The following is a 13,588-nucleotide window of genomic DNA, read 5'->3' as shown; positions in this document are numbered from 1 at the left end:
CGAATGTCAATATTAAAGGTTAGGCATTTAAAGTATGCTATTTTTCCCCTTTTAAAAACTGATCAAAAATTATATCTAAAAATCCCGAAATGTCAATATTAAAGGAGTTATGGCATTTTAAAGTATGCTATTTTTCCCCTTTTAAAAACTGATCACAAATTATAGTAAAAACCGAAATGTCAATATTAAAGGAGTTATGGCCATTTTAAAGTATGGTATTTTTCCCCTTTTAAAAAATGATCACAAAATAGAGCTAAAAACCCCGAAATGTCAATATTAAAGGAGTTATGGCCATTTAAAAGTATGCTATTTTTCCCTTTAAAAAAAACTGATCACAAATTATAGTAAAAAACCCCGAAATGTCAATATTAAAGGAGTTATGGCCATTTTAAAGTATGCTATTTTCCCCTTTTAAAACTGATCACAAATATAGAAAAAAACACCGAAATGTCAATATTAAAGGAGTTATGGGCATTTTAAGTATGCTATTTTCCCTTTAAAAAAATGATCAAAATTATAGCTAAAACCCCGAAATGTCAATATTAAAGGAGTTATGGCCATTTTAAAGTATGCTATTTTTCCCCTTTAAAAAATGATCACAAATTATAGTAAAAACCCCGAAATGTCAATATTAAGGGAGTTATGGCCATTTAAAGTATGCTATTTCCCCTTTTAAAACTGATCACAAATTATAGCTAAAAAAACACCGAAATGTCAATATTAAAGGAGTTATGGCATTTTAAAGTATGCTATTTTTACCCTTTTAAAACTGATCACAAATTATAGCTAAAAACCCCGAAATGTCAATATTAAAGGAGTTATGGGCATTTTAAAGTAGGCTATTTTTCCCCCTTTAAAAAATGATCACAAATTATAGTAAAAACCCGAAATGTCAATATTAAAGGAGTTATGGCCATTTTAAAGTATGGATTTTTCCCCTTTTAAAAACTGATCACAATTATAGCTAAAACCCCGAAATGTCAATATTAAAGGAGTTATGGCCATTTTAAAGTATGCTATTTTTCCCTTTTAAAAACTGATCACAATTATAGCTAAAAACCCCGAAATGTCAATATTAAAGGAGTTATGGCCATTTTAAAGTATGTATTTTTCCCCTTTTAAAAACTGATCACAAATTATAGTAAAAACCCGAAATGTCAAATTATTAAGGAGTTATGGCCATTTTAAAGTATGCTATTTTCCCCTTTTAAAAATGAAACAAATTATAGCGTAAAAACCCCGAAATGTCATATTAAAGGAGTTATGGGCATTTTAAAGTATGCTATTTTTCCCCTTTTAAAAACTGATCACAAATTATATAAAAAAACCCCGAAATGTCAATATTAAAGGAGTTATGGCCATTTTAAAGTATGCTATTTTCCCCTTAAAAATGATCAAAAATTAGTAAAAAACCCCGAATGTCAATATAAAGGAGTTATGGCCATTTTAAAGTATGCTATTTTTCCTTTTAAAAACTGATCACAAAATTATAGCTAAAACCCGAAATGTCAATATTAAAGGAGTTATGGCATTTTAAAGTATGCTATTTTTCCCTTTTAAAAACTGATCACAATTATAGCTAAAAACCCCGAAATGTCAAATTTAAAGGAGTTATGGGCATTTTAAAGTATGCTATTTTCCCCTTTTAAAAACTGATCACAATTATAGTAAAAACCCGAAATGTCAATATTAAAGGAGTTATGGCCATTTTAAAGTATGCTATTTTTCCCCTTTTAAAAATGATCACAAATTATAGCTAAAAACCCCGAAATGTCAATATTAAAGGAGTTATGGGCATTTTAAAGTATGCTATTTTCCCTTTAAAAATGATCACAAATTAGCAAAAACCCCGAAATGTCAATATTAAAGGAGTTAGGGCATTTTAAAGTATGCTTTTTCCCCTAAAAATGATCAAAAATTATATCTAAAAACCCCGAAATGTCAATATTAAAGGAGTTATGGCCATTTTAAAGTATGCTATTTTTCCCCTTTTAAAAATGATCACAAATTATAACTAAAACCCCGAAATGTCAATATTAAGGAGTTATGGCCATTTTAAAGTATGGTATTTTTCCCCTTTTAAAAACTGATCACAAATTATAGCTAAAACCCCGAAATGTCAATATTAAAGGAGTTATGGCCATTTTAAGTATGCTATTTTTCCCCTTTTAAAAATGATCACAAATTATAGCTAAAAACCCCGAATGTCAATATTAAAGGAGTTATGGCCATTTTAAAGTATGCTATTTTTCCCCTTTAAAAACTGATCACAAATTATAGCTAAAAACCCGAAATGTCAATATTAAAGAGTTATGGCCATTTTAAAGTAGCTATTATTAAAAACTATGCAAATTATAGCTAAAACCCCGAAATGTCAATATTAAAGGAGTTATGGCCATTTTAAAGTATGCTATTTTTCCCTTTTAAAAATGATCACAAATTATAGCTAAAAACCCCGAAATGTCAATATTAAGGAGTTATGGCATTTTAAAGTATGCTATTTTTCCCCTTTTAAAAACTGATCACAAATTATAGTAAAAAACCCGAAATGTCAATATTAAAGGAGTTATGGCATTTTTAAAGTATGCTATTTTCCCTTTTAAAAACTGATCACAAATTATAGCTAAAAACACCGAAATGTCAATATTAAAGGAGTTATGGCCATTTTAAAGTATGCTATTTTTTCCCCTTTAAAAACTGATCACAATTATAGCTAAAAACCCCGAAATGTCAATATTAAAGGAGTTATGGCCATTTTAAAGTATGCTATTTTCCCCTTTAAAAAACTGATCACAAATATAGCTAAAAACCCCGAAATGTCAATATTAAAGGAGTTATGGGCATTTAAAGTATGCTATTTTTCCCTTTTAAAAACTGATCACAAATTATAGCTAAAAACCCCGAAATGTCAATATTAAAGGAGTTATGGCCATTTAAAGTATGCTATTTTTCCCCTTTTAAAAAATGATCACAAATTATAGCTAAAAACCCCGAAATGTCAATATTAAAGGAGTTATGGGCATTTTAAAGTATGCTATTTTCCCCTTTTAAAAACTGATCACAAATTATAGTAAAAACCCGAAATGTCAATATTAAAGGAGTTATGGCCATTTAAAGTATGCTATTTTTCCCCTTTTAAAAACTGATCACAAATTATAGCTAAACACCGAAATGTCAATATTAAAGGAGTTATGGCCATTTTAAAGTATGCTTTTCCCCTTTAAAAAATGATCACAAATTATAGCTAAAAACCCCGAAATGTCAATATTAAAGGAGTATGGCCATTTTAAAGTATGCTATTTTTCCCCTTTTAAAAACTGATCACAATTATAGCTAAAAACCCCGAAATGTCAATATTAAAGGAGTTATGGCCATTTAAAGTATGCTATTTTTCCCCTTTTAAAAAATGATCAAAAATTATAGCTAAAAACCCCGAAATGTCAATATTAAAGGAGTTATGGCCATTTTAAAGTATGCTATTTTCCCCTTTTAAAAACTGATCACAAAATTATAGCTAAAAACACCGAAATGTCAATATTAAAGGAGTTATGGCCTTTAAAGTATGCTATTTTTCCCCTTTAAAAAATGATCAAATTATACTAAAAACCCGAAATGTCAATATTAAAGGAGTATGGCCATTTTAAAGTATGCTATTTTTCCCCTTTTAAAAACTGATCAAAAATTAGATCTAAAAATCCCGAAATGTCAATATTAAAGGAGTTATGGCCATTTTAAAGTATGCTATTTTTCCCTTTTAAAAACTGATCACAAATTATAGTAAAAACCCCGAAATGTCAATATTAAAGGTTATGGCCATTTTAAAGTATGATTTTTCCCCTTTTAAAAATGATCACAAATTATAGCTAAAAACCCCGAAATGTCAATATTAAGAGTTATGGCCATTTTAAAGTATGCTTTTTCCCCTTTAAAAACTGATCACAAATATAGTAAAAACCCCGAAATGTCAATATTAAAGGAGTTATGGCATTTTAAAGTATGCTATTTTTCCCCTTTTAAAAACTGATCAAAATTATAGCTAAAAATCCCGAAATGTCAATATTAAAGGAGTTATGGCCATTTTAAAGTATGTATTTTTCCCCTTTTAAAAACTGATCACAATTATAGCTAAAAACACCGAAATGTCAATATAAAGGAGTGGTATGGGCATTTTAAAGTATGCTATTATTATAGCTAGCACAAATTATAGCTTAAAACCCCGAAATGTCCATATTAAAGGAGTTCTGGCCATTTTAACGTATGCTATTTTTCCCCTTTAAAACTGATCACAAATTATAGCTAAAAACACCGAAATGTCAATATTAAAGGAGTTATGGGCATTTTAAAGTATGCTATTTTTCCCCTTTAAAACTGATCACAAATTATAGTAAAACCCGAAATGTCAATCTAAGGAGTTATGGCCATTTTAAGTATGCTATTTTTCCCCTTTTAAAAAAATGATCAAAATTATAGCTAAAAACACCGAAATGTCAATATTAAGGAGTTATGGGCATTTTAAAGTATGCTATTTTTCCCCTTTTAACAATGATCACAAATTATAGTAAAAACCCCGAACTGTCAATATTAAGGAGTTATGGCCATTTTAAAGTATGGTATTTTTCCCCTTTTAAAACTGATCACAAATTATAGCTAAAAACACCGAAATGTCAATATAAAGGAGTTATGGGCATTTTAAGTATGCTATTTTTCCCCTTTTAAAACTGATCACCAAATTATAGTAAAAACCCCGAAATGTCACTATTAAGGACGTTATGGCCATTTTAAGTATGGGATTTTTCCCCTTTTAAAACTGATCACAAATTATAGCTAAAACACCGAAAATTCAATATTAAAGGAGTTCTGGCCATTTTAAAGTATGCTATTTTTACCCTTTTAAAAACTGATCAAAAATTATATCTAAAATCCCGAAATGTCAATATTAAAGGAGTTATGGCCATTTTAAAGTATGGTATTTTTCCCCTTTTAAAACTGATCCACAACTTCTAGCTAACAACCCCGAAAATGTCAATATTAAAGGAGTTATGGCATTTTAAGTATGCTATTTTTCCCCTTTTAAAAACTGATCACAAATTATAGCTAAAAACCCCGAAATGTCAATATTAAAGGAGTTATGGCCATTTTAAAGTATGCTATTTTTCCCCTTTTAAAAACTGATCACAAATTATAGCTAAAACCCCGAAATGTCAATATTAAGGAGTTATGGCCATTTTAAAGTATGCTATTTTTCCCCTTTTAAAAACTGATCACAAATTATAGCTAAAAACACCGAAATGTCAATATTAAAGGAGTTATGGGCATTTTAAAGTATGGTATTTTTCCCTTTTAAAAACTGATCACACATTATAGCTAAAAACCCCCGAAATGTCAATATTAAAGGAGTTATGGCCATTTTAAAGTATGCTATTTTTCCCCTTTTAAAAACTGATCAAAAATTATATCTAAAATCCCGAAATGTCAATATTAAAGGAGTTATGGCCATTTAAAGTATGGTATTTTTCCCCTTTTAAAAACTGATCACAAATTATAGCTAAAAACCCCGAAATGTCAATATTAAAGGAGTTATGGCCATTTTAAAGTATGCAATTTTCCCCTTTTAAAAACTGATCACAAATTATAGCTAAAACCCCGAAATGTCAATATAAAGGAGTTATGGGCATTTTAAAGTATGCTATTTTTCCCCTTTTAAAAATGATCACAAATTATAGTAAAAACCCCGAAATGTCAATATTAAAGGAGTTATGGCCATTTTAAAGTATGGTATTTTTCCCCTTTTAAAAACTGATCACAAATTATAGCTAAAAACTCCGAAATGTCAATATTAAAGGAGTTATGGCCATTTTAAAGTATGCTATTTTTCCCCTTTTAAAAACTGATCAAAAATTATATCTAAAAATCCCGAAATGTCAATATTAAAGGAGTTATGGCCATTTTAAAGTATGGTATTTTTCCCCTTTTAAAAACTGATCACAAATTATAGCTAAAACCCCGAAATGTCAATATTAAAGGAGTTATGGCCATTTTAAAGTATGCAATTTCCCCTTTTAAAAACTGATCACAAATTATAGCTAAAAACCCCGAAATGTCAATATTAAAGGAGTTATGGGCATTTTAAAGTATGCTATTTTTCCCCTTTTAAAAACTGATCAAAAATTATATCTAAAATCCCGAAATGTCAATATTAAGGAGTTATGGCCATTTTAAAGTATGCTATTTTTCCCCTTTTAAAAACTGATCACAAATTATAGTAAAAACCCCGAAATGTCAATATTAAAGGAGTTATGGCCATTTTAAAGTATGGTATTTTTCCCCTTTTAAAAACTGATCACAAATTATAGCTAAAAACCCGAAATGTCAATATTAAAGGAGTTATGGCCATTTTAAAGTATGCTATTTTTCCCCTTTTAAAAACTGATCACAAATTATAGTAAAAACCCCGAAATGTCAATATTAAAGGAGTTATGGCCATTTTAAAGTATGCTATTTTTCCCCTTTTAAAAACTGATCACAAATTATAGCTAAAAACACCGAAATGTCAATATTAAAGGAGTTATGGGCATTTTAAAGTATGCTATTTTTCCCCTTTTAAAAACTGATCAAAAATTATATCTAAAAATCCCGAAATGTCAATATTAAAGGAGTTATGGCCATTTTAAAGTATGCTATTTTTCCCCTTTTAAAAACTGATCACAAATTATAGTAAAAACCCCGAAATGTCAATATTAAAGGAGTTATGGCCATTTTAAAGTATGCTATTTTTTCCCCTTTTAAAAACTGATCACAAATTATAGCTAAAAACACCGAAATGTCAATATTAAAGGAGTTATGGGCATTTTAAAGTATGCTATTTTTCCCCTTTTAAAAACTGATCACAAATTATAGTAAAAACCCCGAACTGTCAATATTAAAGGAGTTATGGCCATTTTAAAGTATGCTATTTTTCCCCTTTTAAAAACTGATCACAAATTATAGCTAAAACACCGAAATGTCAATATTAAAGGAGTTATGGGCATTTTAAAGTATGCTATTTTTTCCCCTTTTAAAAACTGATCAAAAATTATATCTAAAATCCCGAAATGTCAATATTAAAGGAGTATGGCCATTTTAAAGTATGCTATTTTTCCCCTTTTAAAAACTGATCACAAATTATAGTAAAAACCCCGAAATGTCAATATTAAAGGAGTTATGGCCATTTTAAAGTATGCTATTTTTCCCCTTTTAAAACTGATCACAAATTATAGCTAAAAACACCGAAATGTCAATATTAAAGGAGTTATGGGCATTTTAAAGTATGCTATTTTTCCCCTTTTAAAAACTGATCACAAATTATAGTAAAAACCCCGAAATGTCAATATTAAAGGAGTTATGGCCATTTTAAAGTATGCTATTTTTCCCCTTTTAAAACTGATCACAAATTATAGCTAAAAACCCCGAAATGTCAATATTAAAGGAGTTATGGCCATTTTAACGTATGCTATTTTTCCCCTTTTAAAAACTGATCACAAATTATAGCTAAAACACCGAAAGTCAATATTAAAGGAGTTATGGGCATTTTAAAGTATGCTATTATTATAGCTATGCACAAATTATAGCTAAAAACCCCGAAATGTCAATATTAAAGGAGTTATGGCCATTTTAACGTATGCTATTTTTCCCCTTTTAAAAACTGATCACAAATTATAGCTAAAAACACCGAAATGTCAATATTAAAGGAGTTATGGGCATTTTTAAAGTATGCTATTATTATAGCTATGCACAAATTATAGCTAAAAACCCCGAAATGTCAATATTAAAGGAGTTTATGGCCATTTTAACGTATGCTATTTTTCCCCTTTTAAAACTGATCACAAATTATAGCTAAAAACCCCGAAATGTCAATATTAAAGGAGTTATGGCCATTTTAAAGTATGGTATTTTTCCCCTTTTAAAAACTGATCACAAATTATAGCTAAAAACACCGAAATGTCAATATTAAAGGAGTTATGGGCATTTTAAAGTATGCTATTTTTCCCCTTTTAAAAACTGATCACAAATTATAGTAAAAACCCCGAAATGTCAATATTAAAGGAGTTATGGCCATTTTAAAGTATGCTATTTTTCCCCCTTTAAAAACTGATCACAAATTATAGCTAAAAACACCGAAATGTCAATATTAAAGGAGTTATGGGCATTTTAAAGTATGCTATTTTTCCCCCTTAAAAACTGATCACAAATTATAGCTAAAAACACCGAATGTCAATATTAAAGGAGTTATGGCCATTTTAAAGTATGCTATTTTTCCCCTTTTAAAAACTGATCACAAATTATAGTAAAACCCCGAAATGTCAATATTAAAGGAGTTATGGCCATTTTAAAGTATGGTATTTTTCCCCTTTTAAAAACTGATCACAAATTATAGCTAAAAACACCGAAATGTCAATATTAAAGGAGTTATGGGCATTTTAAAGTATGCTATTTTTCCCCTTTTAAAAACTGATCACAAATTATAGTAAAAACCCCGAAATGTCAATATTAAAGGAGTTATGGCCATTTTAAAGTATGCTATTTTTCCCCTTTTAAAAACTGATCACAAATTATAGCTAAAAACACCGAAATGTCAATATTAAAGGAGTTATGGGCATTTTAAAGTATGCTATTATTATAGCTATGCACAAATTATAGCTAAAAACCCCGAAATGTCAATATTAAAGGAGTTATGGCCATTTTAACGTATGCTATTTTTCCCCTTTTAAAACTGATCACAAATTATAGCTAAAAACCCCGAAATGTCAATATTAAAGGAGTTATGGCCATTCTAAAGTATGCTATTTTTCCCCTTTTAAAAACTGATCAAAAATTATATCTAAAAATCTCGAAATGTCAATATTAAAGGAGTTATGGCCATTTTAAAGTATGCTATTTTTCCCCTTTTAAAAACTGATCACAAATTATAGTAAAAACCCCGAAATGTCAATATTAAAGGAGTTATGGCCATTTTAAAGTATGGTATTTTTCTCCTTTTAAAAACTGATCACAAATTATAGCTAAAAACCCCGAAATGTCAATATTAAAGGAGTTATGGCCATTTTAAAGTATGCTATTTTTCCCCTTTTAAAAACTGATCACAAATTATAGTAAAAACCCCGAAATGTCAATATTAAAGGAGTTATGGCCATTTTAAAGTATGTTATTTTTCCCCTTTTAAAAACTGATCACAAATTATATCTAAAAATCCCGAAATGTCAATATTAAAGGAGTTATGGCCATTTTAAAGTACGTTTTTTTTCCCTTTTAAAAACTGATCAAAAATTATATCTAAAAATCCCGAAATGTCAATATTAAAGGAGTTATGGCCATTTTAAAGTATGCTATTTTTCCCCCTTTAAAAACTGATCACAAATTATAGCTAAAAACACCGAAATGTCAATATTAAAGGAGTTATGGGCATTTTAAAGTATGCTATTTTTTCCCCTTTTAAAAACTGATCACAAATTATAGTAAAAACCCCGAAATGTCAATAATAAAGGAGTTATGGCCATTTTAAAGTATGCTATTTTTCCCCTTTTAAAACTGATCACAAATTATAGCTAAAAACCCCGAAATGTCAATATTAAAGGAGTTATGGCCATTTTAAAGTATGGTATTTTTTCTCCTTTTAAAAACTGATCACAAATTATAGCTAAAAACCCCGAAATGTCAATATTAAAGGAGTTATGGCCATTTTAAAGTATGATATTTTTCCCCTTTTAAAAACTGATCACAAATTATAGTAAAAACCCCGAAATGTCAATATTAAAGGAGTTATGGCCATTTTAAAGTATGGTATTTTTCCCCTTTTAAAAACTGATCACAAATTATAGCTAAAAACCCCGAAATGTCAATATTAAAGGAGTTATGGCCATTTTAAAGTATGCTATTTTTCCCCTTTTAAAAACTGATCACAAATTATATCTAAAAATCCCGAAATGTCAATATTAAAGGAGTTATGGCCATTTTAAAGTACGTTTTTTTTTCCCTTTTAAAAACTGATCAAAATTATATCTAAAAATCCCGAAATGTCAATATTAAAGGAGTTATGGCCATTTTAAAGTATGGTATTTTTCCCCTTTTAAAAACTGATCACAAATTATAGCTAAAAACACCGAAATGTCAATATTAAAGGAGTTATGGCCATTCTAAAGTATGCTATTTTCCCCCTTTTAAAAACTGATCACAAATTATAGCTAAAAACACCGAAATGTCAATATTAAGGAGTTATGGCCATTTTAAGTATGCTATTTTTCCCCTTTTAAAAACTGATCACAAATTATAGCTAAAAACCCCGAAATGTCAATATTAAAGGAGTTATGGCCATTTTAAAGTATGCTATTTTTCCCCTTTTAAAAACTGATCACAAATTATAGTAAAAACCCCGAAATGTCAATATTAAAGGAGTTATGGCCATTTTAAAGTATGCTATTTTTCCCCTTTTAAAAACTGATCACAAATTATAGCTAAAAACCCCGAAATGTCAATATTAAAGGAGTTATGGCCATTTTAAAGTATGCTATTTTTATACCCTCCACCATACTATGGAGGGTATATTAATTTTGTCATTCCGTTTGTAACTCCTCGAAATATTCATGTCAGACCCAACAAAGTATATATATTCTTGATCAGCGTAAAATTCGAAGACGATTTAGCCATGTCCGTCTGTCTGTCTGTCCGTCTGTCTGTCTGTCTGTTGTAATCACGCTATCTTTCGAACAAATTGAGATAGAAGGCTAAAATTTTGCACACATGTATTTTTTCCCAGTAGGCAGGTTAAGTTCGTAAATGGGCCATGTAGGTCCAAGTTATCATATAGCCCATATAATGGTACCTGCTGATATTCGGTATTTTGATGATTTTAGCGACATTATTCACCGGAATTATTTCAAATTTGGCATTTGAAGTTTGTAATGGATGCTACAGCCTAAGACAGAAAATTATCTGTGCAGGTCCACGTCTTCCTGTAGCCCCCATATAACGGTACCCCCCGATATTCGGTATTTTGATGATTTTAGCGACATTGTTTACCGGAATCGTTTCAAATTTGGTATTTGAAGTTCGTAATGGATACTTCATCCAAAGTCAAAGAATGAGCCATGTAGGTCCACGTCTTCATATAGCCCCCATATAACGGTACCCCCGATATTCGGTATTTTAATGATTTTAGCGACGTTACTTACAGGGATTGTTTCAAATTTCGTATGTGAAGTTCGTAATGGATACTTCAGCCCATGCCAGAAAATTGTCTGATTTTAGCTACATTATAAACAGATTTTTCTTCAAGTTTCGCATTTAAATATTGTAATAATTTATAACAAAAGTTGCCTATGCAGGCCCACGTCGTCGTATAAGCATTCGGTATTTTTAAGATTTTAACAGAATTTTTAACGGGTTTTATTTTTTGGAAATTGCCAAATTTGTACCAAATGGTGGAGGGTATTAAAAGTTCGGCCCGGCCGAACATACAGCTTTTTTACTTGTTCCCTTTTAAAAACTGATCACAAATTATAGCTAAAAACCCCGAAATGTCAATATTAAAGGAGTTATGGCCATTTTAAAGTATGCTATTTTTCTCCTTTTAAAAACTGATCACAAATTATAGCTAAAAACCCCGAAATGTCAATATTAAAGGAGTTATGGCCATTTTAAAGTATGCTATTTTTCCCCTTTTAAAAACTGATTACAAATTATAGCTAAAAACCCCGAAATATTAATATTAAAGGAGTTATGGCCATTTTAAAGTATGCTATTTTTCCCCTTTTAAAAACTGATCACAAATTATAGCTAAAAACCCCGAAATGTCAATATTAAAGGAGTTATGGGCATTTTAAAGTATGCTATTTTTCTTCTTTTAAAAACTGATCACAAATTATAGCTAAAAACCCCAAAATGTCAATATTAAGGGAGTTATGGCCATTTTAAAGAATGACTTTTTTTCCCTTTTAAAAACTGATCACAAATTATAGCTAAAAACCCCGAAATGTCCATATTACAGGAGTTATGGCCATTTTAAAGTATGCTATTTTTCCCCTTTTAAAAACTGATCACAAATTATAGCTAAAAACCCCGAAATGTCAATATTAAAGGAGTTATGGCCATTTTAAAGTATGCCATTTTTCCCCTTTTAAAAACTGATCACAAATTGTAGCTAAAAACCCCGAAATGTCAATATTCAAGGAGTTATGGTCATTTTAAAGTATGCCTTATTTCCTCTTTAAAACTTATAGACAAAACTTCCGAAATGTCAACATAGTTTTGGCCATGGAAATGTCCAAACTACTGTCCAAAAATCGCATACAAGGATGCGTTATCTTAAATGAATTTTATTTGGAATTGCCATTTAATGTCAACAAAGTAGATGGTCGCGGATTTTAGCCCCATTCATAGCATTGCATTACTACTTTGTTGTGTGGAAGCTACGCATACCGGTTCGCCGATGTCAGTTACATGTGTTTCGACTGCCATCATTCGATCTGTATGCTTAGCGTTAAGCGTATTAGGCAAGAATTACATGTCGCTATCTACCACCAAGAGCACTTTGTTTGTGCAGTCATGCGTGCATTCATTCATTCAATTCCATCCATTGATGCTGAACAGTCAGGAGAAGAATCAGGCAGACAGACAGACAAATACGACTGCCGGCAAGGATATGCCGGAAGAAAAAACGCAAACGCAAAATTGTCACCGCAATAATTCACCGGAAAAATAATTCCAAAAATTGACCGATCAGAGGATTTCCCTTAATTTTATTAATGGAGGGGGAGGGTTTTTACGTCAGGCATTTAGTGGATGTTTTTGGTGTGCATTATTCGTCAAATTGTCTCCTTTATTTTAAATCATTGAAATGGGATAAATATTGATTTCGAAAAGACATTTGAATTGTAAGTTCTAGTTCAAATTATACTAAAACTATCAGGAGTTATTTCATCTTTCCTATATAGCCTTGAAATTATGTTTCGTTATTATTGAAAATGTTTTAAAACATACTTTGAGTTCATATTTTATTTCTTTCTAATTTCCTATTAATTTACCTGAAGAGATAAAAATGGGTTATTCGGACATCACTTTTGTATTTAGTTACGACTTTTATTTTATTTTTTATACCCTACAACACTATGTGTTGGGGGTATTATAAGTTTGATTGGGACAAAAATTATGTAACACCACGAAATATTGGTTTCCCACATAGGTCCATATATCTTCCTAGCTCGCCGAGCTGAGTCGATCTAGCTATGTATGTCCGTCCGTCCGTCTGTCCGTATGTCCATGTTAATTTGTAATCACTCTACAGGTCGCAATTATGGCCCGATCTTCACGAAATTTAGAATGTAGGTGGGGCTTGGACCAGAATAGAACTCTATTGCTTTTGGAGATGATCGCCAAATGTTTAGGGGTTAAAATGGACCAAATACTGAAAAAATGTCGGATTTTGCAGTAGCTATACAAATCGCAATTATAGACCAATCGACGCGAAATTTCGCTTGTAGCTAGAGTTTAGGGCAGGGAAGAAGCCTACCATTTTGGGTGGTCATCAGATAATATTTAGCGGGTAAAATAGACCATA

This window comes from Musca domestica, unplaced genomic scaffold (genome assembly GCF_030504385.1).
Source record: "Musca domestica strain aabys unplaced genomic scaffold, Musca_domestica.polishedcontigs.V.1.1 45, whole genome shotgun sequence".
Classification (NCBI taxonomy): domain Eukaryota; kingdom Metazoa; phylum Arthropoda; class Insecta; order Diptera; family Muscidae; genus Musca; species Musca domestica.
This window is presented reverse-complemented; position numbering follows the sequence as displayed.